Source organism: Protopterus annectens, chromosome 1.part2, assembly GCF_019279795.1.
Source record: "Protopterus annectens isolate FY-2018-M chromosome 1.part2, PAN1.0, whole genome shotgun sequence".
Lineage (NCBI taxonomy): Eukaryota > Metazoa > Chordata > Ceratodontiformes > Protopteridae > Protopterus > Protopterus annectens.
The window spans coordinates 1,149,244,690-1,149,269,530 of record NC_056727.1 but is presented as its reverse complement, the minus strand read 5'-3'; positions in this window follow the sequence as shown (position 1 = coordinate 1,149,269,530).

Genomic DNA, 24,841 nt, shown 5'->3' with positions numbered 1-24,841 from the left:
CATAAGATCTGAATTGTCTAGCCATCGTAAGGCCTTAGTAAGTCTAATGCTATTGGTGGCCAAAAAGTAGTTAGTAGAAAAATGAAATCAAAATCTAAGTCAACTGTAACTGAAGTACTGAATATTGTAAAGGAAATAAAGATATGGAGTTGGGATGTTTAGAAAAAGGAAGGAACAAATTACATAGAAATAAAATGAATTTGTAGAAGAATGCATGCAGAAGAATGTTCAGGAGAAGTGAGGTTTAAAAAAAGGCAAGCACTGAGAAATTAATGTAATGTTGGCATGAATGACAATTGTTAAAAAGAAAGTAAAGATATATTTAATATATAATGCATGCAAAAGCAAAATGTTAATATGGTTTGTTTTCTTTTCTGTTAATGTTATGCGTATGTATGCATTAAGTAACAATTTAACATAGATATTTAAAAAAAGGTAGTGGGTTTGATTCTTTAGACCTCTATTTGCCTGATGTATTCAAGCAAGTCACTTCACAATACAGCGTTCTTGGGTCACTCCTGAAATGCACACACTTGTCCAGTGAGCTTACACATTTGGCAATTGTCTATAAAAAAGAATAATCAGATGTCTCCAAGGACTACCATACTTTACTACATCCACAAAACACTTGTAGATAGTATTGGCAAACTCCTGTCACCCCTCCAATATTTGCAAAGATAAATAAATAATCTGCTATTCCACATCAAGTACAGAAACCACATTTAATTTTTTTTTAATTAGAATCATAGATATTGGTCAAGGTTTCCTTTCCAACATACTGACATGCTTTCCCTGGAGGCCAAAAATATTATCTCTTTAGAATTGTTTTACAGCCTCCTGTCCTGTTTTGAAAGTGGGGACAACTGGCCCAGCTTGCTAGTCTAGAGTCACTGTCCCAGCTTTCCACAAAGTATTGGAAAAGGGATGTTAACCACAATATCCCACCAATGTCTTTTTCCTTCAGAATTTCCAATGTCATCTTTTTCATTTCCAAGGCCTTGGCACAGTAGAACAATTTAATCACTGCAGTGACCATATGTTCATAAACAGATGCAACTTAACCACTTGCTTTTGGCACTTCTTCCTCAGAAGAGAGCAAATCAGCTGCCTTAAAAACATCTTGCACACTTAGCTACATGGCATTTTACTGTCAGCGTACATTTATTCTAGTCATGACCTCTGTAAATGCTATTTAACTGTCACTGTGAAATGTTAATAAGATGATGTGTGTTCTACATTTAGCATCCGACTTTTCATTTCTCTGAAACTCTGAATAATTTAAAACTGTAGTGATTAGCACAAATTAAAAAAAAAAAAGCTCATATTTCTTGGTCCAGGTTCAGGTATAATGATTTATTCCCCACTAGTTCAACAACTACATTTTATTTATTCCCCACTAGGTCAACAACTACATTTTATTTATTCCCCACTAGGTCAACAACTGCATTCAGACTACCATGGAGGATAGGAGGTGACAAGTAATGGTGGTGCCTGGTTCACCCAGATGCTTTATCCTAATCAGGGTATAGCCATTTGTGACCTATTGTCTCCTGTGTATATGCAAAAGCAATGTCATCAAAGGACATGTGGATGATTCTTAAGCTACATAGTCCTATGACAGTTTTATGTGAACCCCTGTTATGATGAAAGTTTGAGGAGTAGTCCTCCTAGCCTTTGTTAGAGGGAGTCTTGAATATTCACAGGCTACACTGTTTACTTGTGAGGAGAAGACTTGAACATCCTGAGCCTACACCATCCACTTGTGAGGAGAAGACTCAAACATCCTGAGCCTACACCATCCTTTTATGAGGAGAAGACAACAGGACATCAATCATTCAGTCTTACAACCCCAGCAAAGTAAGTGACTTTGTGACTCCCTTCAAAGCCAGGTACAGATGAAAGCTTAATCCCTGCACCAGTAATGAATAGAACCATATCATGCTACTTTATTCCTGATGCAAGGACAGATATTATGGTTAAAGGAAAAAAGGAAGAGTGACTTGGCTGAAAAAATATGTTAAATAAAAATTGAAAGTGCAAACAATGTTTAAGAGTCTTTGCTCACTTTATGTTTTACTAATATATGACCAAATGAAGAAAAGGCAAAAGAGTCATTGGAAAAAAAAGGTTCCTACTCTGAAGCATATAGAAAACAAGAACTTGTCAATGCAATGGTCGCCTTGTTTTAAGCCATTGGTACTGGCCATTGATATTATAAAATATCGTGTCTTTCAGGGAAGAATGATGACACAGATCATCAAAATGTCAAATGTCATATTTATATGGTGGTCAGAAAACATGCACTCTGATTGCTGTGAAACAATTACAAACTGGCAAAATTATAAGTCTATGTTCACTAAATTTAATGCCCTCTCCTAATGGTGATTAGCTGTACTTTAAATGGAAATTTGTAGTACAGCCTTACAAAATCTATATCCTAAAAGATAGAATCCAAGTTGTTTACAACTCGTGTAGAAATAAGTTTGTGCATATAAAACATCTTTTTATGCAGTTAGAAAGTCACAAATGTGACTGAAGAATATTTATTTATTTTATTTATTTATTTGACATTTGTTTACCTGGATAGTCTGATTGGGCAACAGCCCATCTTCAGCAGAGGCCCGGAAAGAAAAGCTCCATTATATACTAAACCAAACAGTACAGAAAAAATACAAAAAACCTAAACAGAGCTGATACTAAATAAAATTATCAAAAATACTAATGTCTTTGTCTTACACATAGCAATATTTAAAGATACTTAAATACTATCAATATATTTACATGGAGTGGGAAAAGAGGGATGTGTTTGGAGTGTAATACATTTAGATAGAGGTACAAGGTGGAATATAGGACCAAGAGGATAAATTAGGGTGAGAACAGGCAAAGAAGATAGATGGTGCAGAAAGACATAAATGGGAGATCAAGAAAGGAGAGGTTGGGCAAGATAAGATGGTATCTCAATAAAGGAACGTATGGCATGTAGCAGGGATATGACAAGGCAACAAAGAGGTGTGCAGTATAGAAGGGGGTGAGGATCAGCCAGGAGTTAGAGCAAAATGAAGAATTAGCAAGGGGAGCCTTGAGAAATATTTTAAATTGTAAGGGATTGGGGATGGTTAGAATGTGCTGGGGGGGCTGAATTTCAAATCTTGGAAATCTGATTTGAGTATAAAGAGTTACCATATCTGTTGCTGGCTTTTGTGACTTGAAGTAGAAATCTGTAAGAGGATCTCAACTATCTTTTATTAACTTGAGGATGAAGTAGGTTGTGGAGTGCTGTGCACTTGTCAAGTTTGTAAACTATGCTATGGTCTGTTATGAGTTGAGAACATGTTAGGAGGTTGGGTAGTTCAATCCAGTTTAATTGGCATAGGGCATTACAGTGGGGGGGGTTCTATATGGGGAGTTAGAGGCAAATCTGGCAATTTTATTATAACAAGCTGGTAAAGATAGGAGAAGCATAAAGTAGGGTAAAAGTAAATGAGTCCTGGCAAGGGATTGTCTTGTAGAGTCAGTGAGGAAAGATTTGATTCTATATAGCAAGCCAGGTTTTATATGAACTTTTTTATTGTTAAAGATAAGTGTTTGTCAAATTTCATATTGTTTTCAATTGTAACACCAAGAAGCTTAGTACAATATCATTTTCATGAGAAGGCAAGAATGTCTCACTTTGCATCAAGTTTGAGGACAAAACATTGAATGTTGACAGAACAGCAATTCTACATGCATTACATAAGGTGCTAGCTCATGTCAGTAGCAAAGGTGAAGGACATTGCATGTATGACTGTAAGAAATGGCTGCTATTAATTCTCAATAATGGAAACCCTAGTACTTCTAAACTCGTACATGCTCTTTGGAATGGAGAATTGCAATGAATAGGAAACATGATGATTTTCATACAAACACATTTTAGTGCACTGACTGTTTACTATCCTAATTATTTAAACCTTTTGAATGACTAGAAATATAATATTAATCATGAGCAGCAACTTTGTCGGACAAATTCTGTTACAGTGAAAACTAAACATTACCATGACAGTATTTGATGCCATTTTAAAAACAATATAATATAGATTTCTCCTTTAGTATTTTAGACATTCATAGCAATATTCCATGTTATCTTGTTTGCCAAGCGTTCACTGCTGTCAGTGGTTTTGATATTAGAAATGATACAGGCACATTTGCTTTGAAAAAAAAGCAGCCAAAAAATATTATGCATAGAAATTGGCAAAGCTGATGAAGAACAAGTAGAAAGTATGAAGACGGAAGCAAAGAGTTCTTATCTGGTAACCATGACCAGGAGACATCTAGAAATCATTGTTTATTATCTATTTATTGTGTATTAACCAGGTACCCACTAGGAACATGTGGTTTCTCCAAGCATGATCATAAGCACTCTCAAGTTAAATGACTTTTTCAGATTAACACAAAATTAACGTACATTAACAGAATCATAACCATGATTTTAGGATGAAACCTGCTAGCAGTCATAGCCTTAATTATTTGTGCTAAACTGTCATTTATAAACAAAAAGCAACAACATCAATAATCAAAATAAAACAAGTCAGAAGGGATTGTAATATGAAATGATACATTATTTGGATGAAACTAACTTTCAGTAGAAACAAAATGGACAAAAGGAAAAAAATCTAAAGTAATAATAGACAATGGAACTAAGGTACTAGTGGTCTTCAGGTAAGATAAAAACACGGAGAACATTTACAGATATGTATTTTCCATCATGGGGTTGACACATGACAAGCCATTGTTTCAAGTTCAATTAAAAAGTAATACATTTAAGTGTTGTACATTTGTTCAGAAAAGTTATTCATTTTTGGACATGGAGCTTAGAGTAAACATGACACATACAACATACGAATTTGTGCTACTTTAAGGAAGGATAAATGGGGCAAGATCTACAATATACAGCATGAGGAGAAAAAGCAAATTATAATTTAAATATAGCATAGAATATTCTAGAATGGCATGACAAGAAACATATTAGTAGACCGTGTCAGATAAAGTTTTGAATTCAGGGGTATGAAGACCAAATAATCATTCACAAATAAATCAAGACATACTGTATTATTATGAAAGAAATCTTTTAGAAGAAGATGCTGGCTCATTGAAGGGAGTAGGCTCTAGTAATAATTAAATTAATTCCATTCAAATTTCTTCATTCTTAATTATGTACACTCAAACATCAAGGTGACAGTGGTGACTGGCTGCCATTATTTGTGACTGGTACATTGTTGTGTGACTTGTTTTGTTAGTATAGGAAGCTGTAGTAAGCTGTGATTTTACTAGAATCCTGTTGAATTATAGTACTGTGACATTCAGCAATTTCAGCTTCTGGAATTTTGGCATTTGCGATTCGCCTTGCTTCATTCTGAGACGTTTTTTATTCCTCTGTTACAGAGACCAAGGTGACTAATAAAACTGAGACAACTGAAACCTGATCAAATTTTGCAGAAATCCATCCTTCCACAGCCCTTTCCCATTTTTTACACAGGGTTGAGGTGTCACTTCAACAGTGACAATCATCTAGAGCCAAGGTTTACAGCACTAGGTGGGTAGCCCTGCCACGGTAGTTCTTCCATACCACACACTTGCACACACATTCACACCTATGATCAATTTAGAGTGCCCAGTCCACCTACTGCATGTCTTTGAAATGTGGGAGGAAACCAGAGGAAAGCCATGCAAACACAGGGAGGAGATGCAGATACCACACAGAAGGCACCCCAGCTGAGAATCGAACTGGAGAACCTCTTGCTGTAAGGAAACAATGTTATTACCTGCTCCATGTGCTTGCCTTAAAATTATTTTATGCATAATGTCAGGAGGTAACAGGTAACTAACATTTGTTAATTTTGGTTTGTATTGGATTGTGCATTTTTGGGCAAGGTGTACATAAACTTTATGCCTCTTGGATCTTGCATACTAGTTTACCTGAACTGATTGTTTAAGGTACTTCACCATGTATTTGAAGTAAATGGCAAGTTGCAGAGATATGGTAGTTTATTGCAAGTTCAGAGCCAATGAACTGGAGCATTAGACTGTGGAGGGGTGTCCATTTTCTGGAGTGATAGACAGATATCTGAGCCATCTCAGTGCTGGACTCTTTATCTGCACTACCGATGGTCTTTTCCTGTGACTGCCAGCTTTCAGCTTGTTAATGATCCAGATTTATTTCTTGTGCCATAGTAGTTTGACAATTCCACAATTTCATGAATTGTATGACTTTATTATAATTTGCCTGGCATTTTTTCATTGCCTTTGTGAGTTAAAAAACATTGACTGCTTTGTTCATGGTGTCAGGGTATATTGAGGAATATGTGCTGCAGACATGTTTGGGCTCCTTATTTATATCTCTTGGAAGAGGCTCACAAAATTAATGGCAATGGGGTCTTCTATTTTCTGCCAGATCACATTATTTATTTATTTATTTATTGACATTTGATTACCAGGAAAGTCCAAATGAGTAGAAGCCCATTTTCAGGAGAGGTCAGGAAGAAAAGTTACAAATTATTACAAAACATTTTAAGAACAATAATTTTACAGTCTTTAAAAATAAAACATAAACATCTGCAGTTTAAATAATTATAACAAATTAGACATAATATAAAAACATTGGTTAAGAATTGATACACGGTATATAACAATCATTTAATATTTAGAGAAATTTTAAACAGTTTGCAGAGAAATTAAAGAAAAGTTAGTATAATACAAACAGGAATTGCAATATGAATTCAGGGGAAAACAGGCTCATGGAATATTTAGAGAGAAAGTCAGGGAAGAGAATTAGCAGTAAGGAAGTGAAGAAGGGAGAGTAAGGCGGTATAAGGAATGAAAAGGTACTTGTTCACATTTAGGGATATAGGTTATCCTGGTTTTGAGCAATAACAGAGACAGAATTTTAGCTAGAAAGCTTTCAGAGTGATTTTGAAAGATGGGAGGGAGGGTATAGACCTGACAGATACAGGTATAGAGTTCCAGGCCTTAGCAACCTTGTACGAGTACAGACAGTGCCTAGCAGATTTACTAGATTTGCAGACAAACAGGAGTTTTTGGTCACTGGATCGTAATGACAGACTGGGAACATAGCTGTGTAAAATGTTTTTTAGTGGTGTACTGGCAAATGGATGGTGGATAATTTTGTAGGTAGAAAGAAGTTGTATATATGCTAGTTGAAGTCTCATTTCTAACCAATCAAGCCTTTTCAGTGCTATACATTGCTGGATTCCGAAAGGGGAATGCGCTGCAAATTTAGTAACTTTGTTATAGCATTGTTCAAGTTTTAATTTTTGTGAAGCCTGAAGGTTAAGGATTGGAGTCCCATAAAGAAGTAGGGGGAGGAGATAAGTAGTGGCAAATGTAGTTTTAGTTGCATCTGTAAGAAAGTTTTTGGTTCTATAAAGCATCCCTGGTTTTTGATGAGTTTTTCTTATGCAATTTTGTATCTGTAGGTTGAATGTAAGATTATCATCCACTGTCACTCCTAATAGTTCGCTATGAAAAGTGACTTCAATGGTTGTATTATCAAGAGAGAGGACTTTAAATTTTGTTTTTTTTCATGAGAGAGGGATTGGGGAAAAAAGTAACAGTTTGGTCTTTTTTGGGTTGAGCATGACTTGTGAGTTACAAAGTCATGTATCAGTGGCTGTTAAAGCTTCCTGAGTATTTTTTGGAGGCGTACCATGCTGTCAGATGTGTAAATGAGAGTGGGATCATATGCATATTGTATTAGGGCAGCCTGTTGTGTGGAAGTATAGAGGGTGTTGGCGAAAATGTTAAAGAGGAGGGGACCAAGGATAAAGCCTTGTAGTCCACCAGTAATGACTAAGAGGTAAGGAGAGTGCATGGAGTGCCATTTTACTGACTGATACCTAATGGACAGATAGCTTTTGAACCACAGAAGGGTGGACTGAAAGAAACCTAGTGAGGACATTTGAAGCAGAAGTTTGCTGTGATAAACTGTTTCAAAGGCTTTAGACAAGTCTAGAAATAAGGAAGAGACTAATTTGCTATTATCTTTAGCTTTACTGACAGTAACTATAAAAGTTAGAAGGGCAGTGCTAGTACCATGGGAAGGACAGAAGCCATGTTGTGCTGGAGATAGGAGTTCTTCCTGCAGGAGATAGTCTAGCAATTGTTTTTGAATACATTTTTCAAGTATTTTGGTGAGGGGAAATACGATTACTGTAGGTCTTTGTGTAGAGGGATAATGTGTGACTTTTTCCAGAGAAAGAGAATATGGGATTCATGGATTATCCTGTTTAGAAGGATTGAGACAGGGTAGGCAACACTCTTGGCTGCTGTTTTTAGGTACTCACTTGTAAGGTCATTGGCTGAAGAAGACCATGGTTTAAATTTTTTTAAAGTAATTTTGTACAGGATGTGGGCACGGTTTTGAAGGTGAAAGTGGATGTGGTGATATGTGGCTTTTGGGCATGGTTGGGATTAGATGTTGAGAAATCCCTGGTTAGAGATGCTATACTATCTATAAAATAAGAGTTGAACTGTATTGCAGTTTTGAGTGGTGAATTATTGGGACAGGGGTTTGGGATACATTTTTGGCTGGGATGTAAGATTTCTTTAATGGATGTCCAACATTTTTTTAGGGTTGTGTTTAGTATTATTTTGAAAGTTATTATAGTATAGTTTCTTGGCTTCAGTTATTTGATTTTTAGTACGATTGAGAAGCATTTTAAAGATTTCAAGATATTATATATTATATTGTTGGCATTCTTTCCATAATTTGTCTCTATCATGCATTAGCATTCAACTTTTTTGGATAATCAAATTGCATTATTTGTTTTCAGTCTCTTCCTTCTAGGAGATGCAAGGCTATTTAGGATATTTAGAAAAGTTGTATTAAATTCAATGACAGGATTGTCTAAGGGGAGGATTTTTAGGAAGTTCCATTTAATAGATGATAGTGTAGCAATGAACATTTCTGGGGTAAACTTGGAAAGATTACATGTTGTTTTATAAATATGCTGTTGAGTGTTTAGATGTTAAACAACATAATTTAGAAGACAATTGTGATTCTTCACCAGCGTATGGTTTCTGCTTTCTCCCCAGATTGTTTACTATGTTGATACATTAATGGAGTTACTATCTGTGGAATCCAGAATGGTACTGTTTTCTGGAGAGGTCTGGATTTAACATAATCTGTTTACAGCATTATTGCCGGTTTCTCTTTTAGGTGACTAAATGCACTTTGAGATTTTTTATGAACCCTGATTTATTGTTGCATTCTTTGTACTTCTCTGTTTTTTCTTTGTATCTTAATCATTTTGGTTGGTGTCAGCAAATCATTATTACAAGTTATGTTTTAACAATAAGGGCCATCCATTCTGTTGTTAACTACTGCTAATTTTAGCTGACTGCTGTTATGGCTTGGGGGGTATTTTATTGGCGCTTTGCCTTTTCTTTTAGAGCTTTTGATGTTATACTGATAATTTCATTTGCATATTATTTATTCTTTATTGGAATTGGCCTTATAGACCCTGTTTATTTTTTTCCTTGGGGCTATTTTAACATATAGACCTCCTTTCAGCTCTGTACCCCTTTGGCTCTTTGTTTGCCTGGATCCTTTCATCATCATCAGCCCCCTTTTATCCATTTTTCTACATGAGGTCAGGGTATTGTTTTAACTGTCACCAACTCTCTTGATTCAGTGCCACACTCCTGCCTTCTTCAACACTCATGCCTGACTGTCACAGATCTTCTTTCACACAATCCATCCACCTCTTTGCTGGATGTCCTCACTTCCTCTTACCTTCTTCCTGTCTGTCCCAAATCATCCTCACCAGATTGTCTTCTGCTTTTCTACACATGTGCCCAAACCACCGTAATCTGTTCTCTTTGATCTTTTCTGCAATTGAAGCTACTTTGGCTTCTACTCTTGTGTCCTCATTTTTTTGTTTTACACACAGTGCGCATCCTACCACCTTTCTCAGGCACTTCATTTCCATCAACTCTAGTTTCTTCAACTGTTCTGCCTTGACTGCTCAAGTTTCTGTACCTACAATAGTATTGGTTGCACAACTGTCTTGTACACCTTACTTTTCAGCTTCTTTGGCAATCTTCTGTAATAGACTACACCTGATACTCTATGCCAGTTGGCTGAAGCCCCTCTGATTCTAGCTTTGACCTCTTCATTCAGACTACCCTTCTCCTTAACTACCCCTCACAGATACTTGAAGCTCTTTACCTGTTCCACTGTCTTCCTTCCTATCTCTATTCTCAGCTTCTTCTGATTTCCCCAATTTGCTGCTATTACCACCATCTTATCTGTGCTTAGTTTCATCCCATGTGCCTTCAGATTTGCATTCCATTATCCTATATTTTGCTGAAGTTCTAGCTCAGAGTCTGCCTGTAATGCCACATCATCTGCATACAGCAGCTTTGTAGATCCATCCCTTCCAACCTGTTTGCTAATGTAGTCCATCACCAGTATGAACAGCACTGGGCTCAGAGCTGAACCCTGATGTACACCCACTCCAACTGGGAACCCCTCTGTGTGGCCTAACACTGTTCATACTTGAGTCATTGGGTCCTTGTACATAGCCTGCACTAATTCTACCAATGTTTCTGGGACTTCAAACCACTGCAGTACTGCCCATATCAGCTTTCTTGGGACCTTGCCATCTGCTTTCTCCAAGTCTAGGAATGCCCATTTGGACTCTCTCCTCATCTCTAGCTTCTTCTCAAGTATCTGTCTCAATGTAAACATTGGGTCAGTTGTGCTGAATCCTGTTCTGAATTCAAACTACTCATCTCCCATCTTACATTCTACTACTCTGCATATCTGTTTATCAATCACCCTCTCCAGAACTTTCATGCAATATGATAGGTGTTTGATCTGTGCTGCCCACAGTTGTGGATGTCCCCTTTTTTCTTGTGCACTGGCATGAGTGTGCATATTCTCCAGTCATCTGGGATATGCCTTTCTCTCCACACTGCTATTAGTACCCTCAGGAGCCATTTCTCCCCTATCTCACCCAACATCTTTATCATATCTGCTGTGACCTCATCTGAGCCTGCTGCTTTCCCTGACTTCATCTTCCTTAGTGCTGTTCTTACTTCTTCTAAGGTGGGCATCTCTTGTTCTCTCATCGTAGGCTGTTTCTGGGGCAATACAGCTTCTGTGGGGTTTTCTTAATTCAGAAGCTGCTGGAAATACTCCTTCCATCTGCCTTTGATGTCCTCTGGACACTGGTGAGCAGGTCGTTGCTGGCATCCGTTACGAAGGATGTCTGACTATCTTCTTTATCTTTCTGTCTTTGCCTTGCAACCTGATATAGTTTCTTTCTACCCCTTACTGAGTCACTTTCCAGAAGTTGGTACAGTACCTCAGATGCCCTATTCTTTGCTATTGCAACTTCTTTCTTAGCTTCTTTGTTAGCCAGCCAGTAGTCCTTCCTAGCCTGGTCAGTCTTTTCTATCTCCCACTTCTTCCTGCACTCCTTCTTTCTTTTGATGACTTCCTGGACTTCTGCATTCCACCATCAGCTTTCCTTATGTACCTTATTTCCATACCTGGCTCGGCCACATATCGTTTCTGTACTCCTAACACATGCTGTTTTTAGGTGCTGCCATTCTTCTTTAACTCCACCTATTTCCTCCTCTTCTTGGGGTGCTAGAGCCCTGAGTAATTCCTTGAAATGTTGTACTTTCTCTCCAGTCAACTTTCAGGTCTTCAGCCTGGTCTCTGTTGACTTTAGAGCCTTCTCTGACCACTGCTTGCAGCTGATGGTGGCAACTACTGGTTTATGCTGTGGGCCGACTGTTTGACTGGGGATGACTTTGCAATCATGGATTCTACCCCACTGCCTTTTCCTACTAGGAGGAAGTCTACCTGAATTGCATGTTGACTACTCTTGCATCTGATCCTGTGACTGTCTCTCTTTCTGAACCATGTGTTGGCTACTACCAAGCCATTTGCCAGACAAAATTCTGAATGGCTTCTCCTTCTTTATTCCTGTTGCCTCACCCATGTGGACCCAGGCTGTTCTCATATCCTGTTCTGTCTGTCCCGATATGTGCATTCAAGTCACCCATTATCAACACCAATTCATGTTGTCCTGCTTTATCTAGTAGGTCCTGCAACTGCTGTCTGAATGCACTCTTTTCCTTACTATCACAACCCTGCTGTGGGGTATAGGCTGAGATTATGAATACTGCCCTATCATCACAGCTTCTGGGGTTATTAGAAATCTTTGGCTTCACACAATTTTCACTGTATTCATAAGTTTGGACTCTCACTGGTCTTGAAGATTTCTATATTGGTCTTGAAACAAGGGACTGGTCAGTAGACAGCATTTTCTATTAAGACCATTACTAAGCTCACTCAGGACTTGGCCTTCCCTACTATACTCTCCTGAATTAGAATTGGTCAAATGAAGGTACTTATGGACTATAACACTGAACATCTTTGGCCTAATCCAGAAAAAGCGTTTACACTGTGGTCAGTGCTGATTATTTAACTGAGTTGGTGACAACATACAATAATGGGGTTGCTGGTGCTAAAGATCAGGTCATTTCAATGAGTGTGTAACCCATGTCGTTAGTGTAAATAGAAGAATGGTCTCAGCTTCTCACTGCTTGGATCCTTTGTTCTTCCATATTTGTAGGTGACATGGGATGGAGAAGGGTAACCATCTGAAATGCCAAGGCCCGCTATAGTGAGTCCCAAAACATGGCGACCGAATGCCCAAAAGAATGGACTTACATATACCAAGATGATGGCCATTTCCAGGAATATTCCCTTTTCTCTGAGGTATGGTGATCTTAGAGTTTGTATATATATATATATGTTTGAGGGAGTGTGGAGCTTATTCCCCCATTAGGAGGTACAGTGAGTCATGCATAACCTGCAGAAAAAGAAGTTTAAAGGAGAAGAGCAATGTTTGAGATTTGTTCTTTTCCTGGATTTACACTTTTTTTTTTTATCTGTCAGCATTCAACATTGCAGGTGCTGACATTTCAATAGGGAGCCATAGAGAAGAGTTATAGGGTTGCAGTAAGGAGATCCTTTCTTGTACACCTTGCCTAGGAGTATGTTGCAATCAGAGTGACACATTACTGGCTTAAAAACTTCACAGAAAGAGGAGACCCTCTTGTCGTGAGAAGACACAGCAAACATGAGATTGTCATCTCTGAACAATAAACAGAACCTGTCCCCTTGCAATGTTATCTAAACCTGTGTTGTATAATGCTAAATGAATCAGGAACAACTTTTGTGTTATATTATACTTGTTTTCTATGGCTAACCTGGAATTAATCTCAAGGATGTGGTTGCATGACTGCCAGTGGTTCTTCCTTTTTGTCTTGCATCTCACTGGTACATAGTTCCATGCACAGCTCTGGACACTCTGCTAGCGGTACAGTAGTAATGTGTTATTCAACAGACCTAGAGAAGCTGAGACCATAGCCTGGAAGATGTAACTAATTTAAGCCAGAGTGCAGGAATAAATTGCAGATGTTCCTTGTGTGATGTCTGACAGGTTACTTGCTTATGATTCTGTAGGAATACTCAGATCTCTGCATTGATATAGTTAATGGATACCCTAGATGCATGATCTTGATAGATTTCAATGCCTGTGTCAATGATGAGGATTATAAGATTAACATCCAGCTTCTGAGGTTATTAGAAATCTTTGGCTTCACACAATTTTCACTGTATTCATAAGTTTGGACTCTCACTGGTCTTGAAGATTTCTATCTTGGTCTTGAAACAAGGGACTGGTCAGTAGACAGTATTTCCTATTAGGACCATTACTAAACTCACTCAGGACTTGGCCTTCCCTACTATACTCTCCTAAATTAGAGCTGGTCAAATGAAGGTACTTATGGGCTATAAAGTTGGACATCTCTGGCCTAATCCAGAAACAGCATTTAGATTGTGGTCAGTGCTGATTATTTAACTGAGCTGGTGACAACATACAATAATGGGGTTGCTGGTGCTAATGATCAGGTCATTTCAATGAGTGTGCAACTCATGTCTTTAGTGTAAATAGAAGAATGGTTTTAACATATACTGAAGTCCTGGCATACACTAAGGGAAATGTTGGACTAAAGATAGAGAGGATCGTACTTTTGAAGATAAACGTATTCTGGACAAGTTATATACTCAATACTAGAAAATGATCTCTTGAAAGAAGATTGCATTTGTGTTAAGTGAGATTTCTGTTGCATCTACTAGCTCATCTGCACTCTTGGGTGGTGGACAGACTGTGCTACCTGTCCTGTCTGACAATCTCAAAATTTTCTTACCTCAACTAAGTAGAACGAGGCTGCTACACAAACCTTTTGCTAAGAAAATTTCACTGATAAGCAGTCCATTCTTTAAGACTCAGTCACTGGACATTGCAGATGACCCATGGTATGTGGATTTCAAAGACATCTTAAATGTTACTAGGCAATTCACATCTGTGATATATTCAGGTAATGTATTCCATAATTGCACCATCTGATGTGTTAAATAGCAAGTTAAATTATTTTTATTACATAACTCTAAATAATTGAAAGTATGATGTTTATACGGCTTTGGATTATTAAATACTTTCAAACCCAATAAATACTGAAAAAAAGAGTTACTGAACACCTTACAGACAAACAGAAGTTGGCCCCTAATATATCAATAATGGAGGGTATAAAAACACACTGAAACACATCTATACTTATGGCATAACTACTTAATATCAGTTTTTTTTTATTTGAATTGTACTAATTCTATACAATTAAGCTGTCAGTTATTAAGAGTACAGAAAACTATACTGCATTCTACAATTGATCTGATGTGATATATATATATATATATATATATATATATATATATATATATCTTAAATAAACTAGTAAAGATCATAATTTCTCTCATTGTAAATACTTTGAGAATCAACCCTATCTGTCTCAAAGTCTTGTTACAGAAGACGCTCACTTAATTTTCTAAACAAAAAAAGATTCAATCAGAATATCAAGATCCTTATATTCACTAATTTCTAATAAATCAAATGTAGACAATATACTACACCTCCTTAATTTTTGTTTATCAAAATACATAACATTATACTTTTTTCTCACTAACTTAGAGACCAGCTTACTAGCCCACCTGCCTAAGTGTAGTAAATACCTAATTAGCCATAGTTACTTACTTCTCATTCTTAACTTACATGGAAATTTATGACAGTAAAATCATCTTCATTATTAATAAAAAATCAGCCAACAATGATCATGACATGGAACAGAGGTGACAATGATATTAAATAAAAACCTTGGGCATAGATCCCTGAGGATCACCTGATCTCACCAATCCTGAATCTGATTTTTTCGTTGAATGACTACTCTTGAAGTTCTGTCTCTGAGCCAGTGATTAATCCACCTATATAAATATTGATGAATCTTATATTGCTCCATTGCCAAATAAATAGCATGGAATGATAGTATATGAAAAGCTTTGGTTAAATCCAAATAGATTATACCTGTGATAATTCCCTTTCCCATATCCCTAGAGAAATAATCACAACAACTTGACAAATTAGTGAGTGTAGCATGGCCTTTCAAAAAAAGACTATTGAAAAATATTAAGCAATGCAATATTATTTTAAGAATTATTTCACTAATACATTTAATGACAGGATAATTAAAGTTAGCTATCAGTACAAAATTTCTATAATCTAAATTCATATTTAATATTTTATTTATTTATTTTATTTTATTTTCCATTTGTTGACAAGGCTAGTCTAAATGGATATATGTCCATTTTCAGTAGAGGCCTGGGGAGATAAGCTCCAAGACAGAAACATGAAAAATTAACAAAAAGAAAAAAAATGACTAAATAGCAACATTCATTATATACAATGCATATTCCAGGTTAAAACAGAAAATTCAGCGAGTACAAAAAGTCCTGGAATATGCATTGTATATAATTTATTGCAGGTGTACAATAAAGTATCAGTGTTATAGGATCAAACAACAGTATTCCATAAGCTTGCACTGTTACACATTAACTCAGCAATAGTCTTTTCTAGAAGGAACTGAATTTCTAATCCATAAAGGTATGGCTTTCAAATCTGTTATATTCTGATAAGTCAGATGAATTCCATGTCTCAGCAACAACAAACTCATATCCATTAGAAAATAAATTTTAAGTCACTTCCTTTGTTCCCCAAGCTTTAGGCATTATAATAGAAACTTTCTATTGTACAAATGGATCCACTCATGTGAAAAAAAAATCAGCACAATTCCTAAATACGCCTGGTAGAACCTTAGATCCATAGTAATTAAGGTGAATTCCATCCCTTGAAAAACTTTTTAATGATAGACATACTATTCCCATTCTTTTGTTAATTTCATATTGTTGACAAAACAAAGTTGTCTTAGACAAGTATTAAATACTTTTGCCTTTGACTACTGGTAATCCAACTAAGGCCAGCTATGACGTATTTCACATAATGCAAACTCTAGATTTAAAGTTTTAAATTTTTTTGAAATGATATCAAGCACTGTATTTTTCATCTTATTTAATGGCATATACCTTAAATCATTAGAAACTCCCAGCAAAATAAATTTAGTTGAGGTCGGTCTAACCCAAGTTAACCTTAGTAACAAATTTAAATAATCAAATAACTTCAACCCTGATAATGAGGAGACTGTAATATACTCTTTATTCAATGATGTTGCTTGATTAGAAATGCATTTTACATGTGAGTCCCTATTTATGAGTAGTTCAGAATAATCATTTTCCACTGTTACCTGTTAAAAAAATAAAACCAGACTCTTCACTGAGTTTAGTAATATCTTTATCTTCACTAAATAATCCTCCAAAAGCTCTTCTTTTAAGCTTTCCTGCCCATGAGATATCTTGCCATCCTTCATTCTGCCCATTAATACAATTACTAATATTATCAGAGCAAGGGTTATATGAAATACTACCAGTCAAAGAAGAAAAGAGATTTTCCTTCAAACTTTATGTGTTCAAAACACCTTGTTTAAGGAATGAATCAAACACTGATGTTTACTAGCATTAACTGAACTATGTTCAGTTTCAGTTTCATTTAATACCTTCTTGTAATTAGGAGACAGAGGACCCTCTAATGGTGTAAGCCTTTTTAATCTTCAAGCCATACACTTCAACCAACAAATCATTACTCAAAGTATTGTCTTCTCTTTGATCTAAGCTTAATAAATAAAACTTATTAGGAATAGAGAGAATAAATCAATTATTTGGAACTGATAGTTAACAAATAAACTTATTAGGAACAGAGACAATATGTTTGTTCTATTAAATCACACAACCAAAATTTCTCTCCAAATCCTGGCTCTATGCTTGTATGACACTAGGCTGAATCAACCCTTTTTGTAATCTCTTTTCTTCTCTCTCTTTTATCTTTTTATGTTACTACTTATTTTTCTTCAATTGCTATGCCTTCTTGTCTTCCTCTCACTCTACCTCTCTCTCTACTCTTCTGCTCTACTTTCTCTTTACTGGACCTTGATCTTCTTGATTATTCTGCATGATCTTGCATTCATTACATATCCTATTTGTGTTTTAATTACATTCACTACATACATATATATATATATATATATATATATATATATATATATATATATATATATATGGGTCTACTTCAGTAGTCCGACCTCTTACTTACCTGACAACCACTTGCCTGAGACGAGAAGACCGACACCTTCACAAGACTGACATCTGGAAGACCAACATTTCATGCAAGGTAAGTAACCGCTTGACCATCCTGTTGAACTTTGACCCTTACCCCCATGGTAGTGCATTCTCAGAGTTGGTATATTTAGTTAGGAGGTGTGGGGGGCAAAGCCCTCCACATAGGGGGTTGTGAGGGGCAAAGCCCCCCACATTGGTGGGTTTAGTTTTGCTTAGTTTAGTTACTTTAATTGGGATGGCCAAGCGGTTACTTACCTCACGTGAAATGTCAGTCTTCTGGATGTTGGGCTTGTGAAGGTGTCAGTCTTCTCATCTCGGGCAACTGGGTGTCAGTTAAGTAAGCAGTCAGTCTACTGAAGTGGACCTATATATATATATATATATATATATGGGTCCCTATCTATTCGTCGACAATTCATTTCACTGACACTCATTTTAATCGACAGTTCATTTAAATCGACAGAAAGATGTGCCCCTTCCCCAATGTTGTGCAACCCTGGAGTTGATATATATATAGTTAGGGGGTGTGGGGCACAGCCCCCTACAATGGGGGGTGTGGGGGTGAAGCCCCCCACCTAACATTGGGGAAGGGGGCACATCTTTCTGTCGACGAAATGAACTGTCGACGAAATGAGTGTCAGTGAAATGAATTGTCGACGAATAGATAGGGACCCATATATATATATATGTATATATATATATATATATATATATATAGGTATATGTATACATATATATATATATATATATATATATATATATATATATATATATATATGTAGGTTTGCTATCAAAACCTGGAAATGCAGTTGATCGAATCTCAGAGTTCAAGGAAAGTACACTTTCAAAAGTGCACAGTCCCGAACTGCAATAGTCTGAAATTATAATAAAGAATGTACAGTGTGATTCATTATTATAAGTTCGGCAATGAGAATGGATCTTGTGGTACAATGAGGAACAGGGAATTTACCTCTTTCCTCACTGTTGTGCGATCTTGGAGTTGGTATATATAATTTGCAGGGGGTGGGGGGTCAAGGGGAGCTTTCCCTCATGTAAAACACTGAAGAACTTGTGCCATTGATATGAAAGTCAAACAGCAAGTGAAGCAGAATAGCCTGGGTGTCTCCTGGCACCTACAGCTATTTCAAATAACATTGAATGCAGATGTCAGACAACTGATGTTTGACATTGTGAATCAAAAAAATTTCCTTTTCTGACTTTATTTTTTGCTGTTGTAAACAAATGAAGATATGTCATTCTTCATTTTATAGTAAACTATATATATATATATACATATATATATATATATATATATATATATATATATATATATATATATATATATATATGTATATATATATATATATGTATATATATATGTATATATATATGTATATATATATGTATATATATATATATATATATATATATGTATATATATATATATATATATATATATATATATATATATATATATATATATATATGTGTCCACTTTTAAATTTTGAAATAACAAAATCTCGAGTTTTGAGATACCGAACTCAAAACATCAAGATTTTGGTATCTCAAAAGTTAAAAGTGAATGAAATAAAAAAAAAAAACACAGCTACAATAATGTTTTTGCAGGGGGCAAGCACCCCTGCACCCCCCACACCCCCCTACTTAAATATACCAACTCTGAGATCGCGCTACAGTGAAGAGAATGGTAAGGTCCTGTTGCACTTATCATTCTCTTCACTGTAGTGCAATATCAGAATTGGTATATTAAAGTAGGGGTGTCTGGGGGGTGCAGGAGGGCTTGCCCCCTGCAAAAACATTATTTTACTTTTTTTTTTTCTGCTTCACTTTTGAATTTTGAGATACTGAAACCTCGATGTTTTGAGTTTGGTATCTCAAAACTCGAGATTTTGGTATTTCAAAATTTAAAAGTGGACCTATATATATATATATATATATATATATATATATATATATATATTTCGTTTATATAAATTAGAATGGTCTAGTATTTTCCTACATACTAAAACGTGCATTTTTATTTATTATTATCTACATTTCCCCTGCTGTACACTACATTGTACTTCTATTGCTATGACACACATTAATTATTGGTAACAGATTTTTTTACTAATGGAGCTTTTCTCCTTGGGCCTCCTCTGAAAATTGGTTTCATGCCCAGTTTGATTTTTCAACAAGTATTTGTCAAATAAATAAATACATAAATAAAATAAATAAAAACAACTAGAGGATGTTATACTTTTGACCTGGTCCTAACAAATATAGCCACTAAACATCACTCTAGTTTCCCCATCCATGCTTAGGCCTGACACAAATGTGTATCCTTCTGTTTAAAAATCTTTAAACTCCTGTAGTCAATAATTATGAATTACGGTATTTCAAGTGGACAAACCCTATGTTAAACTTCAGACTGTTTGAAGAGCTATCCAAATTCATTTGAAGAATTACCAGACACAACATAAACACAACTGCTATTTACAGAAAGGAGCTCTATTCCCATATAAGTAAGTTTCTTGGCTTAGCCTTCCCTACTACAGCCAAATATAATGGGAAGCTTAAAAAACCCACCCTGTTGATTTCACCACCTTAAATAAAATCTACAACAAGAAGCAAAAAATATTAAATCATACAACAGATGCTTTGACAGACTTATCGTACCTTGTTCCCTGGGCAGTTTGCAAACCATGGCCCCCACCACACATTTTAGGACCATGCATAAATGCATGTTTTCTTTTTGGATTCACCTTTCTGATTGTTTTAATTATGTTTCTTTATTAATACACCAGCATTGTGTATTAAATTTGTACTTCTGAACATCTTTTTCAGTAATCTGTTAAACAAAATGTATTAACAATAATGATAAAATTACCCATTTAAGAACATTTTAACCATAAAAACACTCAGAATGATATAATTATACTCCACAATATCCATACTTCTCAATTATAAACACTATATTGACTGTGTACATATTACATGTCTGATCATGAAAAAATGGTCACAGTAGAGTATTGCAAATTGCTTTACACAAATACACATTGGTCTTGCAAAAACAGACTAATAAATGTTTACCTTTATCAACTCAGCAGTGTCAGTTACAAATTCACAGACATCCTTCAAATTCGGCAATTATAGTTACATTGTTGACTGCATCCTTGCCACATGTCTACATCAAAAAATAATAATTACAATAATAATGAACAAAGTAACATATTTTAAATCTGTTTCACATACACAATAGCCATAGTGAAGTATTTCAGTTTAATTCACAAATATACACCCTAGCCCTGCAAAGTCAGATTAAAGACTGTTTAAAAACATTTATAACAGCATAAGGTGCTTTCATCCACAGATAGTCCCCAACCCCACCAGCAGCTATAGTTACTTTATTGACTGTGTACACCACTTATTGTTATGAAGAAACAAATGTTATGTATTTTATTAGTAGCGTTTGATAAACTAAATGAAATTTTATAATAACCACTAGCATTATGCCAAAATACCCACCCATATGTAACACAGCTATAATACAAAAGTTATTGATGATGACAACACAAGAAATATTAATCATCTGATAACATATATTAAGTGAACGTGCACAATCTCTGCAGAAGTATAAGTCAACTGAATAATTCAGCATTAAAGGGAACTACTGCTAATGCAGATGTTGCTGTTGGCAAGCAACTTTGCATTTCAGTACTTCAGCTACAAATGCTGATGCCCTTGAAGAATAACTAGCCTATGTTGCATTGCATTTTCAGAACTAGATCAGCTATGCAGTAGGGAATGACTGACAAAAAAACAACCACAAGTTCATAGTTAGTTATTAGGCATGCAGTCCAGGAGACCATTAAGGAGCCCAGCCCAAATTCTCAACTGCTACAAGGAAATGTCTTGTTAAGTGACTTGCTCAAAGTCACACAGTAGGTAAATTAAAGATGGAAAATTTCAAACCATGCACCCTTGGCATGGGAAGCAGCTCATTAACAAGTCAGTTCTTTAGTTCTCAGCATTAACTGCCAGACACAGTAACAGCTTACAACTAAATGCAGAAATCCCTTGCAGTCTGATCTTCTAGAGAAGGCTGTATTACACTAATATGCAAAAATGACTGTATTATGTTTGCTGAAGATAGATCCTTCTGATCATTAATCCAAATAATGCAGACAATACTGAAATGACAAATGTTAACCCCTTTGCAATTTCTGGGGGCTGTAAAGGGGGTATTGCAAAATATATTATTAAAATGTGGCAAGTGTAGATTATATTTCACAATACAGGCATGTTAATAAATTCTGTCTATCAGCTACAAGTTGTTCAATAATCAGATATAGTAAGCATATAACATACTGTGGGCTTACATGCTTACAGGACACATAGATATCATGTTTAACCTTCCTATGTCTTCCCTGTTGTTTATTTATTTATTTAGTTATGTATATATTCACTTCAGTTTGATAACAGTGTAGATTGGCCTATCAACAGGACCTTTTCAGCCATGACCCAGGCACAACAATGCAAACATCTGTAAACTTTGTCAGCAACAAACTCTTAAATTTAGCTGTGACTTCTGTGAAGTAAATTACAAAGAGGAGCAGCCCAAGGACTGAACCATGGGGTACACAGCTAATGGCAGGTTTTTTGAAGGAAGTGGAACCACCCATACTAACTTCCTATGCTGTGTTAGCCAATTTGTTATACAATGAGTTACATACTGACTGTGTTTTGGCTGGGAAAGTTTGTTCTATGATGCTGGAGTATGGCGTGGTGTCACTACAGCTATTCTGTATATAAAATGATTCTCTTCAGACTTCTTAAATTTTGTTTAACTTTTTCTTCTTCAATTTAATCTACAAAGATTAATAGAAGTTATGTCCTCTGACACTACAGCTACTCTGTATATTATGTTATTTCTTAACACTTGTTAAATTGTTTCTCTCAGCATATATTTTCTCTCTGTGATGCATGTGTTGTTATTTATTGTCATTGTTAATGGGGCTTTTCCCACCAGGCCTCTACTGAAAATGGGCTCTTCTTGGCCCAGTGGACTTTCCCAGTCATCAAATTGAAATAAAAATACAAAATAAATAAATATTGTTTACTATTAGCTTTCACAATGCTGGGTATTGTGTCATTGATTTTTAATTTAATTAAAGAAAGCTTTATGGTTGCCCACTGCTTGGATGGCTACTTTTAATTTACTTTCATGTCTGGTTTTGGGAGATGTGATCAGTGCCCAGCGTTATTTGTTGGGTTTAGCAAGAAACTTTTTTTGCATTTTGAAAGTTATATTTATTTTTGTGTGTAATGAGTTTTTTCTTTTATTATAGAATCAGTTTAAGCTTGGGTTCTACCATAGGGATGTATTTATGAATTTGACATTATATTTATTTCTGGTGGTGGGGTCAGATGTGTCTATGTTTACATGTGGGTAGAATTTGGAGTGAAGGATTCTGAAGGAGTCATCAAGTTGAAAGGGGCTATAGAATTTTTCCAGATCATTACTTACATTTAACAGATTAGCCTTCACATAACCTCTGTACTGGAAGATGCTTCTGGCTTCTGGCTTACATTGAATGCAATTTACTTGTTGTTTGAATTGACCACTGAGGGAGTAATAATTGGAGAGGGGCAAAGCTGCCCCATATTGGTAAGGATCAGGTCCAGGATTCTATCACCCTGAGTTGGGTTGCAACTAACTGATCCAGGGAGTTTGTATTGATAAAGTCTAGAAGTCTCTGTGCATACATATTCATAGGTTCATAGGTGAGTACTAGGCTAATGACTCTAGAGTCAACACAAGCCTAGCCCAAGAAAATAATCAGCCCTACCAAGTCTTGAACCCAGGACCCTGCACACCATAGCTACAGCAAGTTACCACTAAACCATCTGAGCACATTTGAGAATGCATACATCTCCCAGTTTATGGAAGAGTCTTTAAAGTCTCCTTAGGTGAATATTGTTTTGTTTAATAGATAAGGACTAGTTAGGAAGGAGGTAACAGCAGGGAAGGACACATAGAGGGTTATACAGTTAGCTAAGACATCATAAGTGTAGTAAGCTTCCCATGGAGCAATTCCAGATCATTATCATATCTAATGAGTCTGGATATTAAATATCTTTTTAAGAATATGGAGACATCACAACATTAACAACCATGAAACATACATCTAAGAGTCACACTGACTCAGTTCAAATGTCCATAAGGCAAATCTTCACACAATTCAATACATGTTTAGAGACATCACTGTCCTTACTGCCTTTGTCTAATGTGGTGGAACTGAATGGTTGATAGACATTGAAACCCTGCACTGATGGTGTAATTTCAATGGTACTGACCAAGTATCTGTGATAATGCATATATCCATGTTTTCAGGGGTAAATTGCACTTAGAGTTTGTTGTTAAGCTTTCTAGTGTTGAATATCATAACCTTAATGTTATCCAGATTGTAATTAGTCATGTTGGAAGCTTTACAACACTGACTTTGCCTAAGTATGGCACTACTGGGGTGCACAAGGATTTAGTTAATATAGAAGAGCCTAGGGGGGATGTGACCATCCTTGACAAAGCAATAGGAACTGTGTGTCATCTCTTCCTAGGCTGATATATACTGTAACGTCTTTGAGTGACAACTGAACCTAAGTCTGTTGTTGAAATCAATGTGTTCATACTGCGCTTCATTTTGGTGATGTTGGAATGCTTCTCAAGGCTAGGGTTTTACCAGCCTCAGACAGATATTCCAAGAACTTCATCATATCTGGCTTCATGTAGGTCAGGGAGCAACCTTAAGTCATTTACAACTATGATGTACTATGATTGTCTCATATGTGTACTTGTAGTGCAAGGACTTAAGTGCTTGCATGATGTGTCAAACCCTGGTCACTGATAGACACCTGACCGTGACCCTTTCTTTGCACAGTCTAGTGAGAGGTGCATCAGTGTGTCTCATTACGGAGATACACATGACTAAGTTATTGGATTGTGTGAAGATTTGCCTTATGGACATTTGAACTGAGTCAGTGTGACTCTTAGATGTTTGTTTCATGGTTGTTGCTGCCTGTGATGTATTTCCCTTTTTTAATTTCTCCAAGTCTTTTATGTTTTTAATACCATGTCAGGAATGATGT